A 24,703-nucleotide genomic window follows, 5' to 3' on the forward strand; every position below is an offset into this window, starting at 1 on the left:
AGTTCACCAGTGCTTTCTTTCTTTCTCAGGATGTACCAAACTGTAGATTTTGCCACTCCTAATATTGTAGCAATTTCTCGGATGGTTTTTTTTCTGTTTTCGCAGCTTAAGAATGGCTTGTTTCACCTGCATGGAGAGCTCCTTTGACCACATGTTTTCTTCACAGCAAAACCTTCCAAATGCAAGCACCACACCTCAAATCAACTCCAGGCCTTTTATCTGCTTAATTGAGAATGACATAACGAAGGAATTGCCATGAAATAGCCTTTGAGTCAACTGTCCAATTACTTTTGGTCCCTTTAAAAACAGGGTGGCACATGTTAAGGAGCTGAAACTCCTAAACCCTTCATCCAATTTTAATGTGGATACCCTCAAATGAAAGCTGAAAGTCTGGACTTTATGTCCATGTCCATTATATAACTATAACTTGAATATGTTTCAGTAAGCAGGTAAAAAACAAAATTTGTGTCAGTGTCCAAATATATATGGACCTAACTGTACATCACAAAATCATAATACCAAAAATATAATCATTTAATTCTCACCTCAGCAAAAAAGATAAAAGGACATGGACCAGGAGATGGCTGCTGAAGAGGAAAAGGAGGTGATGGAGCTCCTGAAAGGCTTTCTTTCTTTTTTTTAGATCCCAAAGTTTGGACTGTTTCGCCCTTGGATTCCACAAGTAGTTGTGCTCTGTATGTGAATTAGATCTGATGATAAGTTAGACAATCTCTCTTACAACTCACAAAAAAATCACGAGGTTCCCATCACTTTTAAGATGACGCAAGAGAGCTAACGTTATCCCATGACCAGCTCCATGACCTAGCTCACCCATGACCTGCAATGGATAAGCGATATAGATAATGGATGCATGCATGCATGCATGGCTGGATGGTGGCAGGGTGGTGTAGTGGTTAGCACGGTCACCTCACAGCAAGAAGGTCCTGGGTTCGAGCCCAGTGGCCAACAAGGGCCTTTCTGTGTGGAGTTTGCATGTTCTCCCCATGTCTGTGTGGGTTTCCTCTGGGTGCTCCGGTTTCCCCCACAGTCCAAAGACATGCAGGTTAGGCTAATTGGTGGCTCTAAATTGACCGTAGGTGTGAATGCGAATGGTTGTTTGTCTCTATGTGTCAGCCCTGTGATAACCTGGCGACTTGTCCAGGGTGTACCCCGCCTCTTGCCCATAGTCAGCCAGGATAGGCTCCAGCTTGCCTGCGACCCTGTAGAACAGGATAAGTGGCTACAGATAATGGATGGATGGATGCATGTGGCTGACCATGTGCATCCTTTTATGCCCACAATAAAACACTAGTGCAACGCTAAATAATCAATGTCTTGAAGGATTACCCTTGGATTATGTAAATAAATGGCATAAATGAATTCTTTAGCCTTTTATCCACTAATGTACCTCTATGTCCTGTAAATAATGATCATAGTGAGTTCACTATGAAAAGAACTAGCCTCAAAAGCAATGAGATGTGTTTGCAGTAATATAGTAACATGCACTGGTTCTTCCATTAACTCTGAAAACAAGAGCAGCACGACAGGATCAATACAATGAAGGAGACTTGAGTTTCCTGGAAACGGAGCAGCCGCGTTAGTCACTGTCAGTCATGAAGCACAGCTCGTCTGACCCACTCTGGCCATTAACCTTTCAATCAGCCCTGCAGGAATCAGATTTATAACAATGCAGCAAGGTGAAACCGAGCACTGCACAAAGCACCAAGCTCAGCTACACACCCCACGATGCAGTTCCACAGAGCTTACGTTATATTCTTACAGTTCTCAGTGCCTTTTATTAATGAGACCGTTGACACAAACAGGAACATCATAAAAAGACACATATTATAATAAACTATGGACTTTGGTAAGACAAATGTTTGTGATCATCTGTCTCTTTACAGAACAGCAGCCATAGCGTGGACAAACCTGATAATATCACTATATTTAGGATGTTGAGAAAGGCTCAGAGTGATAAGGTTCTTTGAAATCACTCCAAGCACACAACCTTTGGATGCGCGCCACTGTAAATGTGACCTTTTCTTGAGTTGGGGAAACAAGCTACAGCTGTTGTTTGTGTTTTCCTTGTGACGAAATTCCAGCGGCCCCAGCAAAGACAAGGGTCGCAGGTCGACCCAGTTAAAACAACAAAACTCGAAGTAGAGAACAGCAGTAGGTTGCAGCTGGAGACACTCAGATTTAATTGCACATTGGCATACTAGTACGTATCTTCATTTTCCATGCACAGGCTACTTGTTTTAATGATTATATATAAGAAAAAATTTTCTGAAGGTTTTTTTTTTAAAGTTTTCTGTAAGTAATTTTATTTCTCGTTTTTGGAGTCACCAGTGTCAGTGCTTTGCAGTGTTTCTTTCACTTTGTAATCACAGAAAAGTTTTCAGGACTGAGAATGTTGCCTTTTTGCAGTTTCTTGACAACAAGCTGCATTAACTAACTCATTTCATGGACGTTCCACAACATTAAACAGAACTATAAGTGGATAAAAAATAAAATTATTACTTACTGTCCTGGAAGTAATAAAAAATTGTAATCCCTGGCAAATTGCTGTGGAATAAGAAGAATAAAACACTTCAGGGCATGCTGTTAAAATAATAACTTCAGTATTCACTATACTTCAATATAACATCATGCCCTATTGTTTATATTCCTTACAGCTGCGGTCAGAAGTTTACATACAGTGACATGAATGTCATCTTGGATATGATATATGACATATTTGTGTTTTCAGTAATTTCTTTGAACTGTTCTTTTTCTGTGGCAGAATGTACAGCATACATCTTTAATAAAAAAAAACCCACTATAATTTGGTGCACAAGTTTTAATTTTCTTTGGGTTTTCTGAAATCAACACAGGGTCAAAATGATACATACAGCACACCTAATATTTGGGTAAAATGTCTCTTCGTAAGATTCACCTTGACCAAACATTTTTGTTTACCACGAACAAGCTTCTGGCAGAATTCTGATTGGATATTTCACGACTCTTCATGGTAGAATTGGTAGAGTTCAATTAAAAAATTTTTTCTTGGCATGGATTCAACTTATAAACACGGTCCATATATTTTCAATAGGGTTGAAGTCAGGACTTGTTTTAAGCTTAATGTTAGCCTGCTTTATCCTCCACAACCAGCTCTCATGTATATTTGGGTTCATTGTCCTGTTTTAACTCCCAAGTCCCAAGTCGTGTTCAAGTTTCTGATGGTTAATGCTGAAGAATTCTGAGGTAGTCCTTCTTCTTCATTATTCCATCCACTTTGTGCAATGAACCAGTTCCACTGGCAGCAAAACAGCCCCAGAGCATGATGATCTGACCACCACTACTAGCTGGTACAGTGTTCCTCTGTACATGGTGGTCATTGTGGCCAAATAACTCAATCTTTGTCTCATGTGACCATACAGCTATCCTCCAGAAGGCTTTTTCTTTGTCTGTGTGGTCAGCTTCAAACTTTAGTTAAGCTTGAAGGTGTCAGTTTTGGAGCAGAGGGTTATTTCTTGGATAGCAGCCTCTTAGTCCATGGTGATCTGAACTGTACGCAGTGATCCATCCACTTCCAGTTCATGGCAGGGCTGTGCCATGGTGGTTCCCAGGCTGTTCCTGACCATCCAAACAAATTTCCTTTCAGCTGAGGGTGACAGTTTGGGTTTTCTTGAAGCAAAGTGATTACACATCACAATAACTTGGATACAATTGTTTGAACTGATCTTGGAATTTGCAGTTCTTTAGAAATGGCTCCAAGAGACATTCTGGAGTTGTGTATATCTGCGATCCTCTTTCTCAGATCTGCACTGAGCTCCTTAGACTTTCCCATTTTACTGTGTGTTGGCCAATCCAGTGAGTGCTGCAAACAAAACCTTTTTATGAAGGCACAGAGAAGCTACCAGCTGTAGTCAATCATAATCACTAACAGGAAGTTAAGAGACCTCGGCCTTGGCAAGATAAAAGACATTTTGGAAGTTTCAGCACCTCTGAATTAATAATCTAAGTGAGTATATGTAAATTTTTGACCCTGTATGTATAACTTTGACCCTGTGTTGATTTCAGAAAACCAGAGCATTTTTTAAGTATTTTCCACTAGGAGACCAACTGGTCTGGGCAATACAATCACAGGCCCCAGAGTCCATGCGGCTGCACTGCTGCGGCATATTCTGTGATGCAAATTGCCGCATTACGAATCCTCATTTCAGTCAGCATAATATCAACATAGTTAATGCAGTGCCAAGTTTTCCTTGTTAAATGTATACGTACATGGTACTTGGTTAATTAATTGCAACTGATTGAACCAAATGATAAGACATAACTTGGTTTAAAATTTGGTCTCCCAGTGAAGCTGGTTTGGCATTGACTAGGAGACCAAATCTGGCCACTGGGAGACCATTTGGTCTCCCAGTAACTATGTTAAAAAATGCTCTGCAGAAAACCCAAAGAAAATTAAAATTTGTGCACCAAATTCTAGTGTTTTTTTAATTAAAGATATATGCTGTACATTTTGCCACAGAAAAAGAACAATTCAAAGAAATTACTGAAAGCCCAAATATTGCCATGACATTCATATCCAAGATGACATTCATGTCACTGTATGTAAACTTCTGACTGCAGCTGTACTTATTGAATAAGCAAAGTTTTATCTTAATATCGCCTTATTCCTCAGTATGAAATAATTAAGCTATTTTCCCTTTGCTCCAGATGTTGTTTGGTAAGATCGGCTAATATAGCCAACATTTGCTTCTTCAATTTTCCCTGAAATACAAAACTAAGTGGAAATGTAAAGTAATGGAAGACTATGACACAGACCATATTGCCTATAAATATATGCCTTAAACCATTCAGGTCTTGCAAATGTGGTTTAGGATGCACTATGACTTGCACTATGACTGTAATTTACAAAACCCAAACAAAACTTTACCAACTAGCTGAAAACTTTAACCTTATGGAGCAGCCGTGTTGATCAGTTAGGATCAGGTCTTCCTTTGTGTAGATTGGCACCATTCCTCCAATTTAGGACCCATACCCCAACATGTGAAGGAGGTATTAAAGCAGAAGGCTGGCCTGAGAGCATGTGGTACAGTGGGTATCATTGCCACTTCACTGTACAGAGGTACCAGGTTCAATCCTGAGCTTGGGTTACTGACTGCATGTAGGTTCATGATGTGTGGGTTTTCTCCCACTGCCCAAAAACTTGCCAGTAGGAGAGTGTTAACTCTAATTGCCCCTAGTTTGAATGTGTATATAGTCCCTGGGACAAGCAAGCATCTCATCCAGAGTGTATTCCCAATTGATGTCCAATATACCTACAATAATATCTGACCAAGATAAAGCAGTTACTGAAGATGAATGGATGGAATTTATTAATAAACGAGATTATTATTATTTGAACCAGTTATATACTGTACATATTTAAATACTAGTGTCTGGCTTTTTTTCGTGGTATATCAGATATATTCCATTCAGCTAGCATGATATTGAACGAGTTGAAGACGAGTTCAATATCAAGCTAGCTGAATGGAATATATCTGATATACCATGAAAAAAGCCAGCCAATATTATTATTACTATACATGCACGGTCCTTTCAGGTGTTCAACGCATCTTTCACTTTCGAAATTCTCTCAAAATCTTCCGTATTTAACGAAGCAAACCTGGTGGCCATATTTGTTTACAGATTGTCCCAGTCGCTCGCTCGCGCAGAAGTTTTACATCTCTGAAGTGTGATGTTATGTTGTTTTGACAACCATGCAATATCGTAAACCATATTCAACGCTCATTCTCCATGGGATAGAGTGACGTAATACACGTAGGATAAGCGATATGCTAACAGTATTGCATGCTATCAAACCAAATGAATGAAACCTGTTAGAAGGAAATAGAAGACATGTTTTTATTCCATCGTTAAAGTGTCCTATACTTTCTCTCTCTCTCTCATTATCTCTAGCCGCTTTATCCTGTTCTACAGGGTCGCAGGCAAGCTGGAGCCTATCCCAGCTGACTACGGGTGAAAGGTGGGGTACACCCTGGACAAGTCGCCAGGTCATCACAGGGCTGACACATAGACACAGACAACCATTCACACTCACATTCACACCTACAGTCAATTTAGAGTCACCAGTTAACCTAACCTGCATGTCTTTGGACTGTGGGGGAAACCGGAGCACCCGGAGGAAACCCACGCGGACACGGGGAGAACATGCAAACTCCACACAGAAAGGCCCTCGCCGGCCACGGGGCTCGAACCCGGACCTTCTTGCTGTGAGGCGACAGTGCTAACCACTACACCACCGTGCCGCCGCAATATCAGATGTTTTAGCTAATTTGATCTGTGCAAGCTATTTCCAGAAGCAGTGGCCAAACTTACCAACCATAAATACATCAAAGTCACAAATAAATAGAAAAAAAAAGACTCTAAAAAATCATTTCTCTGTGCCCTTATTTAAATTAGGACATTTTGGCCTGCTTCCAGCCTGTCCTGCAGAGTGCTGTGTCATTGAGATATATGGGCTCATTGCAGCTGATAAACAGCCAGGCAGGCAGAGGACACGGAGGTGCGGCATAGAGCTACTCCTCACCATGTGCAGAGCTGCCAAACACTCTGCTCTTTAATTCTGCCTCACAGATATATCACACACTCTGCCCTCACCTGTCCTCTGAGGCTAAGTGATTGGCATCAAGTACATGAAGAAGTTTTATACAGTTTTCCAGTATGTTTTCCCCCCAGTGCAGGAAAACAACTGTAACGTAGCAAATCAGTTGTATTGTACTTTGTCCTCCTAGAAATGACTGTTATTTCCAGTCTGTAGAAAGTGACTCATTTGAGTTAATTGCCCTTGGATTCATTACTGCGTTAGCAACACAGTTTTCTGCACAGCTACAGTAATTATGTCAGATTGTTTTATGGCATGAGACTAAACACACACTTTAGCAGCAGCACCAGCAGCACACCACATCATTTCTGGGAATTCAGGGATCTGGCTGAGTTCATGGAAGTCATTTTTTTTCGCTGGACACTGCTGGCTATGAGCTGTGCACTGTAGGCGCTCACTTTGTGACCACTTTGCAATCATGTTAAGTCTTTCTAGATTGAAATATATATCATCTCATTCTCATTATCTCTAGCCGCTTTATCCTGTTCTACAGGGTCGCAGGCAAGCTGGAGCCTATCCCAGCTGACTACGGGCGAAAGGCGGGGTACACCCTGGACAAGTCGCCAGGTCATCACAGGGCCGACACATAGACACAGACAACCATTCACACTCACATTCACACCTACGGTCAATTTAGAGTCACCAGTTAACCTAACCTGCATGTCTTTGGACTGTGGGGGAAACTGGAGCACCCAGAGGAAACCCACGCGGACACGGGGAGAACATGCAAACTCCACACAGAAAGGCCCTTGCTGGCCATGTGGCTCGAACCCGGACCTTCTTGCTGTGAGGCGACAGCGCTAACCACTACACCACCATGCCGCCCCCCCACCTTCATGCCAGAAATAATCAAAATCAGTGAAGAATTGAGGGAGAAAAAGTGATTTGTGTGGAAACTGCTCATTAGGGCTTAAATTACTCTATATCTTCATTATTAATTGCAATTATGCAAATTTGGTTAAAAGCTATATGTACCCCTGGCAGACCTACCTTCCTGCCAAAAAGAATAAAAATCAGTGAAGAATTGAGAGAGAAGAAGTGATTTTCGTGAAATGTGGACGACACCAGATGGACGTCGGATAATGGACGGACAACACATGATGGCATAAGCTCATCGCCTATTGGCCGGATGAGCTTATTATAGAGACTAAACTTTTGTTCCAACACATAAGGACTCGGACTTACCCGAATTTTCAACTGGCTTACTCCAGTCCTTGTCAAGGAATGACCCTCTGCTTCCGGCACGTGACTTTACGTGATTGGAGCAGAGGCTCAAAGGTCGTCGATAACCTTATGTGTTGGAACAAAAGTTTAGTCTCTATAATGTCGTTTACCAACACAGATGAGTCTACACGTGAATATAAGGCCGGATGAGCTAATAACCACTCTTTATAACTGTGGTGAGTAAAAAAAGCATCTCAGAGATTTGATACACAACATCAAATCTTGAGGCAAATGGGCTACAATAACAGTAGACCAAATTGGGATCCACATCTGTCAGCCAAGAACAAGCTCACTGAAATTGGACCATTAAAGATTAGATAAATGTTGCATGTTCTGATGTTGCACGTTGGAAGGAGAATGGGCTCTGGATCCTGATCTGGTGATGTGGATGGGTAAATACAGGACAGAGAGTCAGATTTTGTGTTCTTGGAACCAGGCATGCAGGCTATAATGAACTGAAAGCGGGTGAAGAATAAGGCCCAATGGGCCTGATGTGGATTCAGTTGTTTCGCAGTTTTGAGATATTCCACATTCCTGTGGTCTTTTAAAATTGCAAATGGATATGTGGTTCCCTCCAGCTAGTGTCACCACTCCTCAAGCGCCAATTTGACAGCCAAAAGCTCCTGGTTAGCAATAACATAGTTCTGTTGTGTGGTGGTAAGTTTCCAGGAAAAGAAGGCTATGGGGTGCAGAACAATAGCTACTGAGCATTTACTTCACAAAGTCCTTATGCTGTGAGTGTGCTTATATAGTGTGTAGTGGTGATTGAGTCCAGGTGTGTGCAATCAGTAATCAGGTGACAGTGAGCAGTGAGGTGTGTGTTGGGTGCTGTAGTCCATGGTAGGCATGTTAGAAGGGTGCTGTGAATTGTGGGAAAATGAATCCTGAGTGCTGGCGGGTCCATATGTAACACTGACGAATCTCAGTTTCTGCTGCAACAAGCAGATGGCAGAATCAGAATTTGGCATCAACAACAAGAATCCAAGGACCTGATGTGCTTTGTGTCAGCAGTTCAGGCTGCTTGGTGGTGATGGTGGTGTAATGGTGTGGGTAATGTTTTCTTGAAACATAGGCTACATCCACATGACAACGGCAACGAGATTTTTTTGTAAAAATATCGCGTCCACATGGGCAACGGATCAGTAAAATATCAGGTCCATATGGCAACGCAACGCTTGCTGAAAACGATGCAATACACATGCCACACCACTACATGTGCTGTAAGACGGTCCCATTGGAGACACCAGAACAATCGAAGAAGTAGACGCATGCGCATAAACCCCTTCTTCTGTAGCATCAGCCACATAAAGTTTTGATTATTAATCAGTAGCGTAAAACGAAAGACACGGAAAGAGGAATGAATGGGGGTAGATGGAAGCCGGTACACCAACATTCTGATATCCTCCAGAATTCTTTAATGGTCCGGAATAAATTGAGTGCTACACGTTGATGGATTACTTTGTTCTTCTATGCCCTTTTTGAGGAATGTATTGTTGGACTTAAACCAACATCTGAAGAGGTGAGATCGCTCCTTTTATTTTTTCTATTTTTGCTAGCGGGATTGTTTTTGGAAAGCGCACGGGCGGTGCGCAGTTTGGTACTGCTTCCACAGTGTTTGGACTAAAGACTCTGCCCTAAGGGCTATTCTCTCACTCTCTCTCTCTCTCTCTCTCTCTCACTTTGCACCATTACACAATAAATATTCACAGTGAAAATATTTTGTAAGCGTGTTTCATGAACCAAGTTATAGGATTTGTTGACAACTCGTATCGAGTTCGTTACACTTCTACCCAGCGTGAAGCACTGACAGTCATGTGGTTGTGACGTCATCGTAAACAAATCCGTTCTACTCATCCAGATGACTTCGCAACGGCACCGTTGCCAGATTTTTTCACTCTGGAACCCGTTCTCAAAAGATTTCGTTTTGGGGCACCCAAAACGCCGGTGCCGTGTGGACGCCAGGCCGAAACGATAAACAATTTTATCAGATTCACCTGAATCCGTTGCCATGTGGACAGGGCCATGCTGAGCCCCTTAATTCCACCCAAGTGTCGTTTGAATACCACAGCCTACCTGAGTATTATTGCTGACTACGTGCATCCCTTTATAGTCACACTTTGCCCATCTTGTAATGGCATGATAATGTACCATGTCACAAAACATAAGCCATCTCAAACTGGCTCTATAAACATGACAATGCGTTTAGTTTACTTCAAAGGCTGCCCTGGTCCCCTGAATCCAGCAGCAAACCTTTGAGATGTAGTAGAACGGGAAAGTTGCAGCATGACTTTGCAACTGAAAAATCTGCAGCAACTACGGTATATAATGCATTCATATCAACATGAAGCAGAATTTTAAAGAAACATTTCCAACACTCAGTGATTACACTGGCACTGTTGGCAACTTAGAGACTTTATCACTAGATTTGGCAACTTTTTAGACCCCTTTAGCGATTTCAATTCAAAAAAGAGCCGAGTGAGTTTTGGAGCAGATGTTAATGACTGTCCTGAACTTGATACAGCTCTCCAGCTCATGCCACTGCTGCTGATAAGCAAGTTGAGGAACCATGTTCATTCAATTCACCATAATGCCTGACCAATGTCCTTGTGACCAATCATTGATCATTGTTCCCAGCTACCAAGCTCTGATTAATACCGTTTCACAATGTCCAATCACTGATCACTGCAATGACCTGGTGACTTGTTCAGGGTGTACCCTGCCTCTCGCCCATCGTCAGCTGGGAAAGGCTCCAGCTTGCCTGTGACCCTGTACAAGATAAGCGACTACAGATAATGGATGGATGGATGGATGGAATCACTGATCACCACTATTTGTCCCAACCTCACACTTGTTTGTTCTCCATTTTAACACTCTTCTTAAAGACTACTCATTGTCACTCTTTCTTGTTTGTGTTCTTGATAGAAAGTATGCTATTTTGTAAATGTGCAAAAGCTGAGTTTATGGCGCCATGACCAATGATGACTTCTCATCTCATCTCATTATCTCTAGCCGCTTTATCCTGTTCTACAGGGTCGCAGGCAAGCTGGAGCCTATCCCAGCTGACTACGGGCGAAAGGCGGGGTACACCCTGGACAAGTCGCCAGGTCATCACAGGGCTGACACATAGACACAGACAACCATTCACACTCATGGTCAATTTTAGAGTCACCAGTTAACCTAACCTGCATGTCTTTGGACTGTGGAGGAAACCGGAGCACCCGGAGGAAACCCATGTGGACATGGGGAGAACATGCAAACTCCACACAGAAAGGCCCTCGCCGGCCACGGGGCTCGAACCCGGACCTTCTTGCTGTGAGGCGACAGCGCTAACCACTACACCACCGTGCCGCCCGTGATGACTTTGTGTAAGAAAAAAAATTATACTCCATTATTTATACTCTAATAAATTTCTATTCTATTTTTTCCTCAGGGAAAGTTCTAAGGATGTTTTTTCCTTCTTCAAGTACCCTAATTTGTGATTTGATATGCCAATTATCATGATAAATATATAAATATGCAAATTAGTCTATGACATGATTCAGTGGTTTCTAGCAATGTTTTCAGCATGCTTCAACTACTTTCCTCAGAAAAGCACTGGCAGTACTAAACACTTGTAACCCGAAGGTTGGAGTTCAGACACCTAATGTAGGGCCCTTAACCCTTAACTGTTCAGTGATATACTTGGATTCAATCCAACCTCACTTAGTTAAAGTTAACTGCCAAATCTAATCGCAGTTCTGAAGGGGGGTGGGCAACAAGAGCCATGCCTTTCTGACAGCAAGGTCGGATAGCTCATTTAAAGGGACCCCCTGTGGTCTCTTTTAAATGAGGATTCAAAAATAACCTAATTAATTCCCTTGTATAGTCAGTCTCCTTATAATCACTGCAATGTAAGCGAACAAAGATGAGGGGGAAATTGGACATTTGTCCACTCTACAGTTTAGGTTTTTTTGACACGTTTTCATTTTTTTTTTATCCCTTGAGAACATTTCATTACTTTTGTCAGGGATTTTAGTAAATGGGCTACATTTTATTTAGTTATCATTTTGTTTTTGCCATAGAACAAGGGTTGTAATGAACATCGGGGGGAAAAAAAGAGCAGTTTTCATCAACAAACCTAACTCTGCATAAAACTGAGAGGGGGGAAAATGAACACAATTTACACAAACTCAAACACTGCTATGGGTCTATGCACTGCTGAAACAAAACGAACTTGTTTTAAACAATTAAATCCCAGGTCACTGTTTGAGTTGTCTCCTGATAACAGTTATGTTTTTATAACCTTTGACTCATGAATCAAGCCAATGATTTCAAACTGTTTTCCAATTGTTATGTAAGGAAGTAGCAAAGTTCCTCGCCAGCTGAATAGCAAGCTACATTCACACTTCTCCTTTTGTCTTTCTCAGTATTGTTCCTCAATATTTTTTCTTGCTTAGTAAAGTAAAATTGTGGCCTTAATATAGCCCAGGCAGATAACAGAGTCTAGAAATTCTAGTCCTTTAAACACAGATAGTATATGCCTGATTACAAACATAATTTGTAAACTTGTGCCATGAGATGTTTATGCAAATTTTCTCATCTCATCTCATTATCTGTAGCCGCTTTATCCTGTTCTACAGGGTTGCAGGCAAGCTGGAGCCTATCCCAGCTGACTACGGGCGAAAGGCGGGGTACACCCTGGACAAGTCGCCAGGTCATCACAGGGCCGACACATAGACACAGACAACCATTCACACTCACATTCACACCTACGGTCAATTTAGAGTCACCAGTTAACCTAACCTGCATGTCTTTGGACTGTGGAGGAAACCGGAGCACCCAAAGGAAACCCACACAGACACAGGGAGAACATGCAAACTCCATACAGAAAGGCCCTCGCTGGCCACAGGGCTCGAACCCGGACCTTCTTGCTGTGAGGCGACAGCGCTAACCACTACACCACCGTGCCGCCATGCAAATTTTCAATATTCAAAATATTCAATATGGCACTTACAGATTAAATATATCAACTCTATACTAAATGCACTAAAGCTACAAGGGATTAAACAGTCATTCTTCTAATATGCTCTACTTTTCTCAGAAGAACAAACAAAGACAGTCAAGGACAGTCGTTATCGGATAAAGCCGTAACACTTCCTTGGAGGATCGAACTCGGCTGAGTAGTGCTGCGCCATGCTGAGTCATCACATCAGAACAAGGTGAAGGCAAGTGGGCCAGCCACAGCTTCTGCATGATTCATGAACAGAGAAAAGAGAGAATATCCATGTGCTATATTTATATTCAGGTGTGAATGACATAACTGTCATGTCAGACTTGACTGTAACACACCCTGACTCCTGAATGTTTGAAATCAAAAGCTATTTATGATTAAATCTTGTTAAAAGGAAATGCGGTGAGCTCTTCTGGTGCCAAATTATAGATGTAAACTACAACGAATGAACGTGACCCTTCATTACCTTCATGAATGTGACCTTTACAATGGAAGTAACCTTTGCTAATAGCAGGACAAATTAATTATTCATAACATAAGTTAGTGACTTAAATGGCAGTCTACAGTAGCCCTCTCTCTTTCAAAGCTGCAGATGTTGTTGTGGTTAATGGAACGATGACATCATCCATTTAGTCGGAATGGCATCAGGGTTTCCTGTGCCGTCAGTAGAGGATCAGGTTTCGCCACCCAGACATAGAGCTGCTCCACACACTTAGTGAGTCACGTTCAGAGCCTGGCCGTCTGCTGGCAGCCCAACCCAACCCTGCACCAACATGGCCACAAATTCGATCACACCATCCAGTGCAGAGAAGCAGAGAGCTCTGGGTAATGGAAGTGAGATCATGCTTCAGGGATTTGAGTTTCCTTGTGAAGATTCAGTCATCATTACTGGGTTAGTGTTGCTCCATTTAGAAAATGGCATGACCGGTGGATGAAATGCCTCCATGCCTGCTGTAATGTCTGTTCAAACTGTATGGAAATTACATTGTATACAGTATAAGGAGAGACAGACCGTTTTTTGATTTATATCTCACAGTAGTCATAATTAAAACCACCATTTTCAGTTCTGCCAAGATGTCTGAAGGAAGTGAATGTGAATGGTGTGGCTTAAAGCCTGACAACCCCCCGCTGAGAAGAAGAAGACAGTATTAAATCTCACTTCATCATGCCTATTTAGGTGCTTACTTCACTGTAAGAAAATGGCTGATTTATGGTTGTAACATGTTTCCCTTTCTGAAAAATGGGAGTGCTAACTGCAGATTGATAGCATAGCATGTTCGGGCAACACCAAAGCCCAGAAATAAATTGGAAATGAAAGTTAAGATATGAGATACACTGACTTGTATATGTCAGTGTTTAGTCAGGCTGAGGTCTTGTTAGATTTAAGAACTATATGCAGATATATAATTTATTAGAGCCCTGTGATGACCTGGCGACTTGTCCAGGGTGTACCCCGCCTTTCGCCCGTAGTCAGCTGGGATAGGCTCCAGCTTGCCTGCGACCCTGTAGAAGGATAAAGCGGCTAGAGATAATGAGAGCCCTGTGATGACCTGGCGACTTGTCCAGGGTGTACCCCGCCTTTCGCCCGTAGTCAGCTGGGATAGGCTCCAGCTTGCCTGCGACCCTGTAGGACAGGATAAAGCGGCTAGAGATAATAAGATGAGATAATTTTTTAGCTTTATATATATATATATAGCTGGGAAACCACAACAGCTCACACCAATGGCCCCCATTGTACCTAATCTGCATGTCTTTGAACTGTGGGGGAAACTGGAACACCCAGAGGACACCACACAAGGAGAACACTGCAAACTCCACACAGAAAGACCCCTGTCAGCCATGAGGTTTGAACCCAGAACCTTCTTTCTATGAGGTGACAGCATTAACCACTGCACCACGATGCCACAATATATGTGACATAAATATGTTATGTTTCAGCTGTGGATTTGATTTATCATGCATTAATTAAGTTATTATTATCCATCCATCCGTTATCTGGAGCCGCTTATCCTGTACAGGGTCGCAGGCAAGCTGGAGCCTATCCCAGCTGGCTACGGGCGAAAGGCGGGGTACACCCTGGACAAATCGCCAAGTCATCGCAGGGCTGACACACAGAGACAGACAACCATTCACACTCACATTCACACCTATGGTCAATTCAGAGTCACCAGTTAACCTAATCTGCATGTCTCTGGACTGTGAAGGAAACCAGAGCACCCGGAGGAAACCCACGCGGAGACGAGGAGAACACGCAAACTCCAAACAGAAAGGCCCCTGTCAGTCACTGGGCTCAAACCCGGAACCTTCTTTCTATGAGGTGACAGTGTTAACCACTGCACCACCGTGCCACAATATACTGTATGTTACATGTTATAAATATGTTACATTTCAGCAGTGGATTTGATTTATCATGCATTAAGTTATTTTATTATTTATTATTATATACTAATTAATTGTATATAGTGACAAAGTTAAAATAAAGTTAATAAAGTTGACTTATAAAGTTGAGTTCAAAAGTTTAGCTAGCCTTAGGATGAAATGAAGAATGCAAAGAAAAGTAGTTCAGCATGTTATGTTTCACCTCTATTACTACAATGACCAAAAATGGCCAGATAGTGGAGATATGAATAGTGAAATGAACGATGGTATCAGATCAAAAGATTTGCATTTTCTTTCTGAATTTGATATAAATATTAGAAATATATACAGTTAGGTCTATATGTATTTGGACACTGACACAAATTCTGTTTTTTTACCTGTTTACTGAAACATATTCAAGTTATAGTTATATAATGGACATGGACATAAAGTCCAGACTTTCAGCTTTCATTTGAGGGTATCCACATTAAAATTGGATGAAGGGTTTAGGAGTTTCAGCTCCTTAACATGTGCCACCCTGTTTTTAAAGGGACCAAAAGTAATTGGACAGTTGACTCAAAGGCTATTTCATGGGCAGGTGTGGACAATTCCTTCGTTATGTCATTCTCAATTAAGCAGATAAAAGGCCTGGAGTTGATTTGAGGTGTGGTGCTTGCATTTGGAAGCGTTTGCTGTGAAGAAAACATGTGGTCAAAGGAGCTCTCCATGCAGGTGAAACAAGCCATCCTTAAGCTGCGAAAACAAAAAAAACATCCAAGAAATTGCTACAATATTAGGAGTGGCAAAATCTACAGTTTGGTACATCCTGAGAAAGAAAGAAAGAAAGAAAGAAAGAAAGAAAGCACTGGTGAACTCATCAATACAAAAAGACCTGGACGCCCACAGAAGACAACAGTGGTGGATGATCGCAGAATAATTTCCATGGTGAAGAGAAACCCCTTCACAACAACCAACCAAGTGAACAACACTCTCCAGGAGGTAGGCGTATCAATATCCAAATCTACCATAAAGAGAAGACTGGATGAAAGTAAATACAGAGGGTTCACTGCACGGTGCAAGCCACTCATAAGCCTCAAGAATAAAAAGGCTAGATTGGACTTTGCTAAAAAACATCTAAAAAAGCCAGCACAGTTCTGGAAGAACATTCTTTGGACAGATGAAACCAAGATCAACCTCTACCAGAATGATGGAAAAAAAAGTATGGTGAAGGTGTGGTACAGCTCATGATCCAAAGCATACCACATCATCTGTAAAACACGGCGGAGGCAGTGTGATGGCTTGGGCATGCTTGGCTGCCAGTGGCACTGGGTCACTAGTGTTTATTGATGATGTGACACAGGACAGAAGCAGCCGGATGAATTCTGAGGTATTCAGAGACATACTCATCTCATCTCATTATCTGTAGCCGCTTTATCCTTCTACAGGGTCGCAGGCAAGCTGGAGCCTATCCCAGCTGACTACGGGCGAAAGGCGGGGTACACCCTGGACAAGTCGCCAGGTCATCACAGGGCTGACACATAGACACAGACAACCATTCACATTCACACCTACGGTCAATTTAAAGTCACCAGTTAACCTAACCTGCATGTCTTTGGACTGTGGGGGAAACCGGAGCACCCGGAGGAAACCCACGCGGACACGGGGAGAACATGCAAACTCCACACAGAAAGGCCCTCGCCGGCCCTGGGGCTTGAACCCAGACCTTCTTGCTGTGAGGCGACAGCGCTAACCACTACACCACCGTGCCGCCCCCAGAGACATACTGTGTGCTCAAATCCAGCCAAATGCAGCCAAACTGATTGGTCAGCGTTTCATAATACAGATGGACAATGACCCAAAACATAAAGCCAAAGCAACCCAGGAGTTTATTAAAGCAAAGAAGTGGAATATTCTTGAATGGCCAAGTCAGTCACCTGATCTCAACCCAATTGAGCATGCATTTCACTTGTTAAAGACTAAACTTCAGACAGAAAGGCCCACAAACAAACAGCAACTGAAAACCGCTGCAGTAAAGGCCTGGCAGAGCATTAAAAAGGAGGAAACCCAGCGTCTGGTGATGTCCATGAGTTCAAGACTTCAGGCAGTCATTGCCAACAAAGGGTTTTCAACCAAGTATTAGAAATGAACATTTTATTTACAATTATTTAATTTGTCCAATTACTTTTGAGCCCCTGAAATGAAGGGATTGTGTTTAAAAAATGCTTTAGTTCCTCACGTTTTTATGCAATCATTTTGTTCAACCCACTGAATTAAAGCTGAAAGTCTGAACTTCAACTGCATCTGAATTGTTTTGTTCAAAATTCATTGTGGTAATGTACAGAACCAAAATTAGAAAAATGTTGTCTCTGTCCAAATATTTATGGACCTAACTGTAAATATTTGACAAAAATATCTTGTATGTCAAGTCAGTTTGAATCAACTCAATTTATTTGTATAACGCTTTTAACAACAGACACTGTCGCAAAGCAGCTTTACGGAAAAATAAATACTTTAAACATACAAACTAATTTTATCCCTAATAAATTTATTTATCCACGATGAGCAAGCCTGAGGCGACAGTGGCAAGAAAAACTCCCTCAGGCAACACGAGGAAGAAACCTTGAGAGGAACCAGACTCAAAAGGGAACCCATCTTTATTTGGGTGATAACCGGTAGCGTGATTATAAATAACTCGCTTCTATAACTCTGTCCTACTAAGTCACAAAGTACAACTGTGTAACCAGGAAATTCATTATAGTTTTAGCATGAAGTCTATTTTGTTGAAGTTATCAGCTGTTCAGTGATGGAGACTTGAGTGCAGAATTGTTCATGACAACTGCAGTCCTAAAGTTATCATGGCAATTGTAATCCTCAGCCATTATAGCAAAACTGTAAGTGGCCAGAGCCAGAGTGTGTCTTTCGACTGTCCATATGGAGCAATATGATGAGACTCCAGCCAGAAGCAGGGCATGAGGATGGATCAGGCAGGTCCGGAGAGCAAGAGAGGCCAGAATCACTGGTATTTCAGGATTGACATGTAACTTGAGAAAGAGAGAGGGTGAGACAGAGAGACGGTGAGACAGAGGGGAGGGGGAGAGAGAGAGAGAGAGAGATGTGTATGTCCACCCTTTGCCTTTGTAACTACCTTTTTCATGTTCTCAAAGCAGCTTGCTGCAAGGTTTTTCATTTTTGGACTGAAACTTCTTGGAATTCATTTCTAAAATGTATATATATTATAAACATTTAAATATAGTGGAGGCCATGTTTATTATATGCATATAGTATATGCTTTTGCCATGTCGTGTCCATATTTTTTATAATTATCTATGTTTTTCCATATTATACTAAGCTTTTAATGCAAAGAAATGGCCATGTAAATAAAATAATTATTATTGCATGTCTTAAAAAAATCCTTGAACCTGCTTCGTGCTCAAAAGTTGCCAAGGGTTCTATATAGATAAAGGAATTATTATTGCTATTTCAATTCTGATGCAAGCTCACACTGAACAGGTTTGGTGATGATCTTGCAAGAGATTCATCCTTTAAAGCACATGGTTACGACTGCGTCATATGCTAATAAGTGGAACTGTGTGTAAAGGTGATTGTAGAATGCTGTATGCAAGTTTTCAGTTCCTAGCAGCACAGTCCACAATATTCCATAGTGCTGAAGTGTATGGAAAATCAATATAGTTTATAGTTTAAATTATAAACTATATTACTTCTTCCCACTCCTTTTTCGAACAGTGTGCAGTGTTTTGTAATGTCTTAGCTCTTTATGTTATTTTTATTTATTTTTTTGATTTCTCGTTTTCTTTCTTTTGTATGTACAAATAGTTACATAAATTTTTTTATACATGTTCGAAAATAAAAATAAATAAATAAATAAATAAATAGGGGCGGCACGGTGGTGTAGTGGTTAGCACTGTCGCCTCACAGCAAGAAGGTCCTGGGTTCGAGCCCCGGGGCCGGCGAGGGCCTTTCTGTGTGGAGTTTGCATGTTCTCCCCGTGTCCGCGTGGGTTTCCTCCGGGTGCTCCGGTTTCCCCCACAGCCCAAAGACATGCAGGTTAGGTTAACTGGTGACTCTAAAATTGACCGTAGGTGTGAATGTGAGTGTGAATGGTTGTCTGTGTCTATGTGTCAGCCCTGTGATGACCTGGCGACTTGTCCAGGGTGTACCCCGCCTTTCGCCCGTAGTCAGCTGGGATAGGCTCCAGCTTGCCTGCGACCCTGTAGAACAGGGGTCTTCAATCCTATCCACAAAGGGCCAGTGTGGCTGCAGGCTTTCATTCCAACCAAGCAGGAGCTACACCTGATTTCACTTGTTTAATCATTTCACCCTCGTCTCCAGTCAACAATCAAGTGAGCCTCCAATTTGGCTGTAATGAAAGCCTGCAGCTACACCGGCCCTTTGCGGATAGGATTGAAGACCCCTGCTGTAGAAGGATAAAGCAGCTAGAGATAATGAGATGAGAAATAAATAAATAAATTCAAATTCATAAAAATAATAATATTTAAAAAAAAAAACAAAATGGGTGATTGCATAAGTACTCACCAAAGTTGAGCGAAGTTAGTTCTGGAGGCAATCAGTCACCATCAGAAGTCCCAGTACCAGTTGAATGGACTTGACCTGTGTGCAATTAAATGTTGTTAAAAGACAAAGTTTTGGAAAAGAATTGATCAAGGATTGAATGTAGCACCATTAAATCTATTATTTAAACATAACCGTGACTCTGTCTAGAGGTCATCCACCAAAAAAAAAACAGTGACCGGGGAAGGAGATTATTAGTTGGAAAAGCAACCAAAGTACAAAAAAGGGACAAACAAACAAAACAATATACAGAATTGTGTCTTTAACATATCATTTGTTAGGGTTTAATTTAGAATTCTCAATTTGCCTTAGTTTATATTATTGTTTATTCTATCCATATTCACTGGATATGAGCAATCGCACACTCTGATTGACTACTGTACGACTAGGCTATCAGCTCATATACCATGAGTAGAGAAAAACAAAATGGTGGAGCGTGTTGCTGAACCAACTGAGGACAAAATAAAAACTCTACTCGAGAACAAACCCCCCAAAATTACAAAAAAAAACAACAAAATATAGAATAAAAGTATTTGATGGTAAGAATGTATCTTTTTTTATTTTTCAAGAATTATTATTATAGCATTTTTCACAACTTGCTACTGTCATTTCGCCGGTTTGTTTACGTTATAAGTGGAAATTATTTTGTCTGACGTTTTGTATAAAGTTTTTATTATATCCCCGCTCCGAGGGGGGGGGGGGTGTTATACTGGTTTACCTCTGTCTGTCCATCCATTTGTCCGTATCTCCGTCCGTCTGAAACACCCTTTTTCTCAGCAACCACAAATCATAGCCACTTGGTATTTGGTAGCAAACTTCAGCTTGGGGTTCTATACTGTGTATACAGTTTTTAGGTCTGTCACGCATCGACTTCCTGTTTACCGACTGAATGTATCTACTAAACATATAGGGTGGATTTACAAAATTTTTGCAGCACTTTTCTCAGCAACTACAAATCACAACTGCTTGATATTTGGTCCTGAGCTTCAGCTTGGGGTTCTATACCTTGTTTATCATTTTCAGGTCTGTCGCACATCGACTTCTTGTTTACCAACTGAATGTATTTACGAAACATACAGGGTGGATTTTGACGCTATTTCAAGAAGCAAAATGCTATTTCAAAATGACAGTTTACCAGGTTGCTATTTGAAATCCCTGGAGAGAGACACTGCTCTTTACTTCCTTGTTTCAGGGTTCATTATTTGTTGAAGTCAACATTCATAAGTGTCCTATTCCTTCGATCGCTTGCATTCTGATACAAGTGAGAGCAGGGGGATACGTAACTGAGCAGTAGCTCACAGTTGATCTTGTTATTTATCGAATTTGCAAAAAATAAAAATAAAAATGCACTGTTTCTCACAATCCAGTGAATGTGGATAGAATAAAACAGTTATTCTACTCAATCTCATCGTACATGGCTTATAGCCAACTCAGTGGTACGTGCCTCGTTGGCTATCAGCTCATATACAGTGGGGCAAAAAAGTATTTAGTCAGTCACCAATTATGCAAGTTCTTCCACTTAAAAAGATGAGAGAGGCCTGTAATTTTCATCATAGGTATACCTCAACTATGAGAGACAAAATGAGAAAAAAAAATCCAGAAAATCACATTGTCTGATTTTTAAAGAATTTATTTGCAAATTATGGTGGAAAATAAGTATTTGGTCAATAACAAAAGTTCATCTCAATACTTTGTTATATACCCTTTGTTGGCAATGACAGAGGTCAAACGTTTTCTGTAAGTCTTCACAAGGTTTTCACACACTGTTGCTGGTATTTTGGCCCATTCCTCCATGCAGATCTCCTCTAGAGCAGTGATGTTTTGGGGCTGTCGCTGGGCAACACGGACTTTCAACTCCCTCCAAAGATTTTCTATGGGGTTGAGATTTGGAGACTGGCTAGGCCACTCCAGGACCTTGAAATGCTTCTTACAAAGCCACTCCTTCGTTGCCCGGGTGGTGGGTTTGGGATCATTGTCATGCTGAAAGACCCAGCCACGTTTCATCTTCAACGCCCTTGCTGATGGAAGGAGGTTTTCACTCAAAATCTCACGATACATGGCCCCATTCATTCTTTCCTTTACATGGATCAGTCGTCCTGGTCCCTTTGCAGAAAAACAGCCCTAAAGCATGATGTTTCCACCCCCATGCTTCACAGTAGGTATGGTGTTCTTTGGATGCAACTCAGCATTCTTTCTCCTCCAAACATGACAAGTTGAGTTTTTACCAAAAAGTTCTATTTTGGTTTCATCTGACCATATGACATTCTCCCAATCCTCTTCTGGATCATCCAAATGCTCTCTAGCAAACTTCAGACGGGCCTGGACATGTACTGGCTTAAGCAGGGGGACACGTCTGGCACTGCAGGATTTGAGTCCCTGGCGGCATAGTGTGTTACTGATGGTAGCCTTTGTTACTTTGGTCCCAGCTCTCTGCAGGTCATTCACTAGGTCCCCCCGTGTGGTTCTGGGATTTTTGCTCACCGTTCTTGTGATCATTTTGACCCCACGGGGTGAGATCTTGCATGGAGCCCCAGATCGAGGGAGATTATCAGTGGTCTTGTATGTCTTCCATTTTCTAATAATTGCTCCCACAGTTGATTTCTTCACACTAAGCTGCCTACCTATTGCAGATTCAGTCTTCCCAGCTTGGTGCAGGTCTACAATTTTGTTTCTGGTGTCCTTTGACAGCTCTTTGGTCTTGGCCATAGTGGAGTTTGGAGTGTGACTGTTTGAGGTTGTGGACAGGTGTCTTTTATACTGATAACGAGTTCAAACAGGTGCCATTAATACAGGTAACGAGTGGAGGACAGAGGAGCCTCTTAAAGAAGAAGTTACAGGTCTGTGAGAGCCAGAAATCTTGCTTGTTTGTAGGTGACCAAATACTTATTTTACCAAGGAATTTACCAATCCTTTCTGGATTCTTTCCCCCCATTCTATCTCTCATAGTTGAAGTGTACCTATGATGAAAATTACAGGCTTCTCTCATCTTTTAAAGTGGGAGAACTTGCGCAATTGGTGGCTGACTAAATACTTTTTTGCCCCACTGTATGACTCGATTTTGTGGAATAACTGTTAAATATAATTTGCTTTAACTTGCATCTTTTCTAAACACACCTTTCATGATGTAAATGATCTTTATTAATATTGCAAATCACAAATCTAATAAAAATTCATACAGGACCTTATAGTGAAAATGTTACCAATATGGTTATGGCTACCAATATCACCTTTATCATCTATCCTGATGGGCGTGGTCTCTTCCAGGATGCCCCCACTTCCATCCACAGGACACAAGGGCCCACTGAATGGTCTCTTGAGCATATGCGATGGCATTCACACTCACCAGATCTCAACCCAATTGAACACCTATGGGAAATATTGGAGTGAGATTTTCACTGCCACCAGAGTGACTTGCTCTCCACTGCCTCATCAGAACACCAACTGAGGGAATATCTTTGGGAAGAACAGAGTCCATCCCCCTAATCCCAGGGACTTGAATCTAGAATCTGTGCCACTGAAGCTCTCCTGCCAGCGTGTGGTGGCCCAATTAAGACACTATGTTGGTTTTTCCTTTACTGTCTCATCCATCTGTATTTAAGCCTTGTTTCTCTGAAAACACCTCTCTTGTTGTCTCTGTCCATTCTTATTGAAACACCGTGTTTAGCTTGAGAGATGATGTAGGCTAGGTTTAGCCCTTGTAACCAGGGAAACTGTTCAGCTACAATGGAAGCCCTCCATCTTGCTGATATGTTGTTGCCAAATGCAGGCAAAACCCTCTTTTCATACCTTCTAAGGTTCTTATAATGAGCCTTCTCAAGGGGGACACGAGCTATTCAGACACAGCTGATCATTATGATTCAACAGTGTCCTACTTGTGCTTCCAGAAAAACATGTCCCTGAACTGTACCTGTCACTAAGAGCAGGGTTGCCAAAACATCACAGAACTTGTTTTAATTCCATCTCCTGGGCCTTTGGCCTCTTCCAATAACACTCACTCAGGCCTTTCTTGATCACACGTCTCCTACAGCTGTGCCAAGGTGACTGCAGCAAGGGATGGTGAGAGGAGAAATGATTGCGCTATGTGGGTGAAATGGAGCCTCTCCAGAGGGCTTTGGGTTACCCTGTCATCTCAGCTGGCAGCGGTGGGGCTCTGTGGTCCTCCTGGGCAGCTCTGTTCAAGCTTTTTAAAGCCACATGTGGAGGATAAAGTTGCCAGAGCTTCTTTTTCGTTCCTTGCAGGTCAGGCCTGCTCCAGTTTCCAGCTCTATTTCAGACACACTTCAGCTGCCTCGGCTTTAGACAACCTACACAGATGGTGCACAAAATGTTACAAACACGACAGAAGACAAAGACAATACAAAATGAATGTGCATGCATAAAAAAATGGATATAATATGGTAATGAACAAAAATACTTGTCATGCATCTTTTTGTTTTCATTTACGTCAAAAGCAAGAAATGTAGATTGTTATTGTTTTTTGGATTTTTTTTTTTTGCGAACGGAGTGACCATTTGCTCGATGAGAAACTGATTAGAGATCATGTTGTCTGGCTCAGAATTCATCAGCATAAATTAGAAGGCACCACCTGTGCGGACGCATATTAATCATCTCGCTGTCCACATTTTATTTTCCCCTCTGCTGCTCTCATCCATATCTGAGTGGGTTTTCAGCCTCTTCACGCTGATGTAAGACTGGATACATCTACACAGCCGTAAAGCAGCTGCATTTCCTGCCGACAAAAATATAAAGATAATAGTGTGAGTTATGACTCATGGTGGTTTGTTTGATAACAGTTGGAACGTAGCAACGGTCAAAAGTTAAATCCTAAACGGTCCTCTCGTCTCTATATAATAATGCCTTCTAAACCCTTGTAGTGTTCTTTGTCC

General features: G+C 41.7%; 1 long non-coding RNA gene across 1 annotated transcript; it reads right to left on the reverse strand.

The window, feature by feature from the left end:
• Positions 1–545: 545 nt before the first annotated feature.
• LOC132899278 (uncharacterized) lies at positions 546–23,546 on the reverse strand. The gene is made up of 3 exons (XR_009656676.1): positions 23,045–23,546; positions 19,782–19,856; positions 546–838 (listed from the first exon to the last, which is right to left on the reverse strand). It is a non-coding gene; the product is annotated as an uncharacterized LOC132899278 (long non-coding RNA).
• Positions 23,547–24,703: the final 1,157 nt, after the last annotated feature.

Source organism: Neoarius graeffei, chromosome 15 (genome assembly GCF_027579695.1).
Source record: "Neoarius graeffei isolate fNeoGra1 chromosome 15, fNeoGra1.pri, whole genome shotgun sequence".
In the NCBI taxonomy this organism is placed as follows: domain Eukaryota; kingdom Metazoa; phylum Chordata; class Actinopteri; order Siluriformes; family Ariidae; genus Neoarius; species Neoarius graeffei.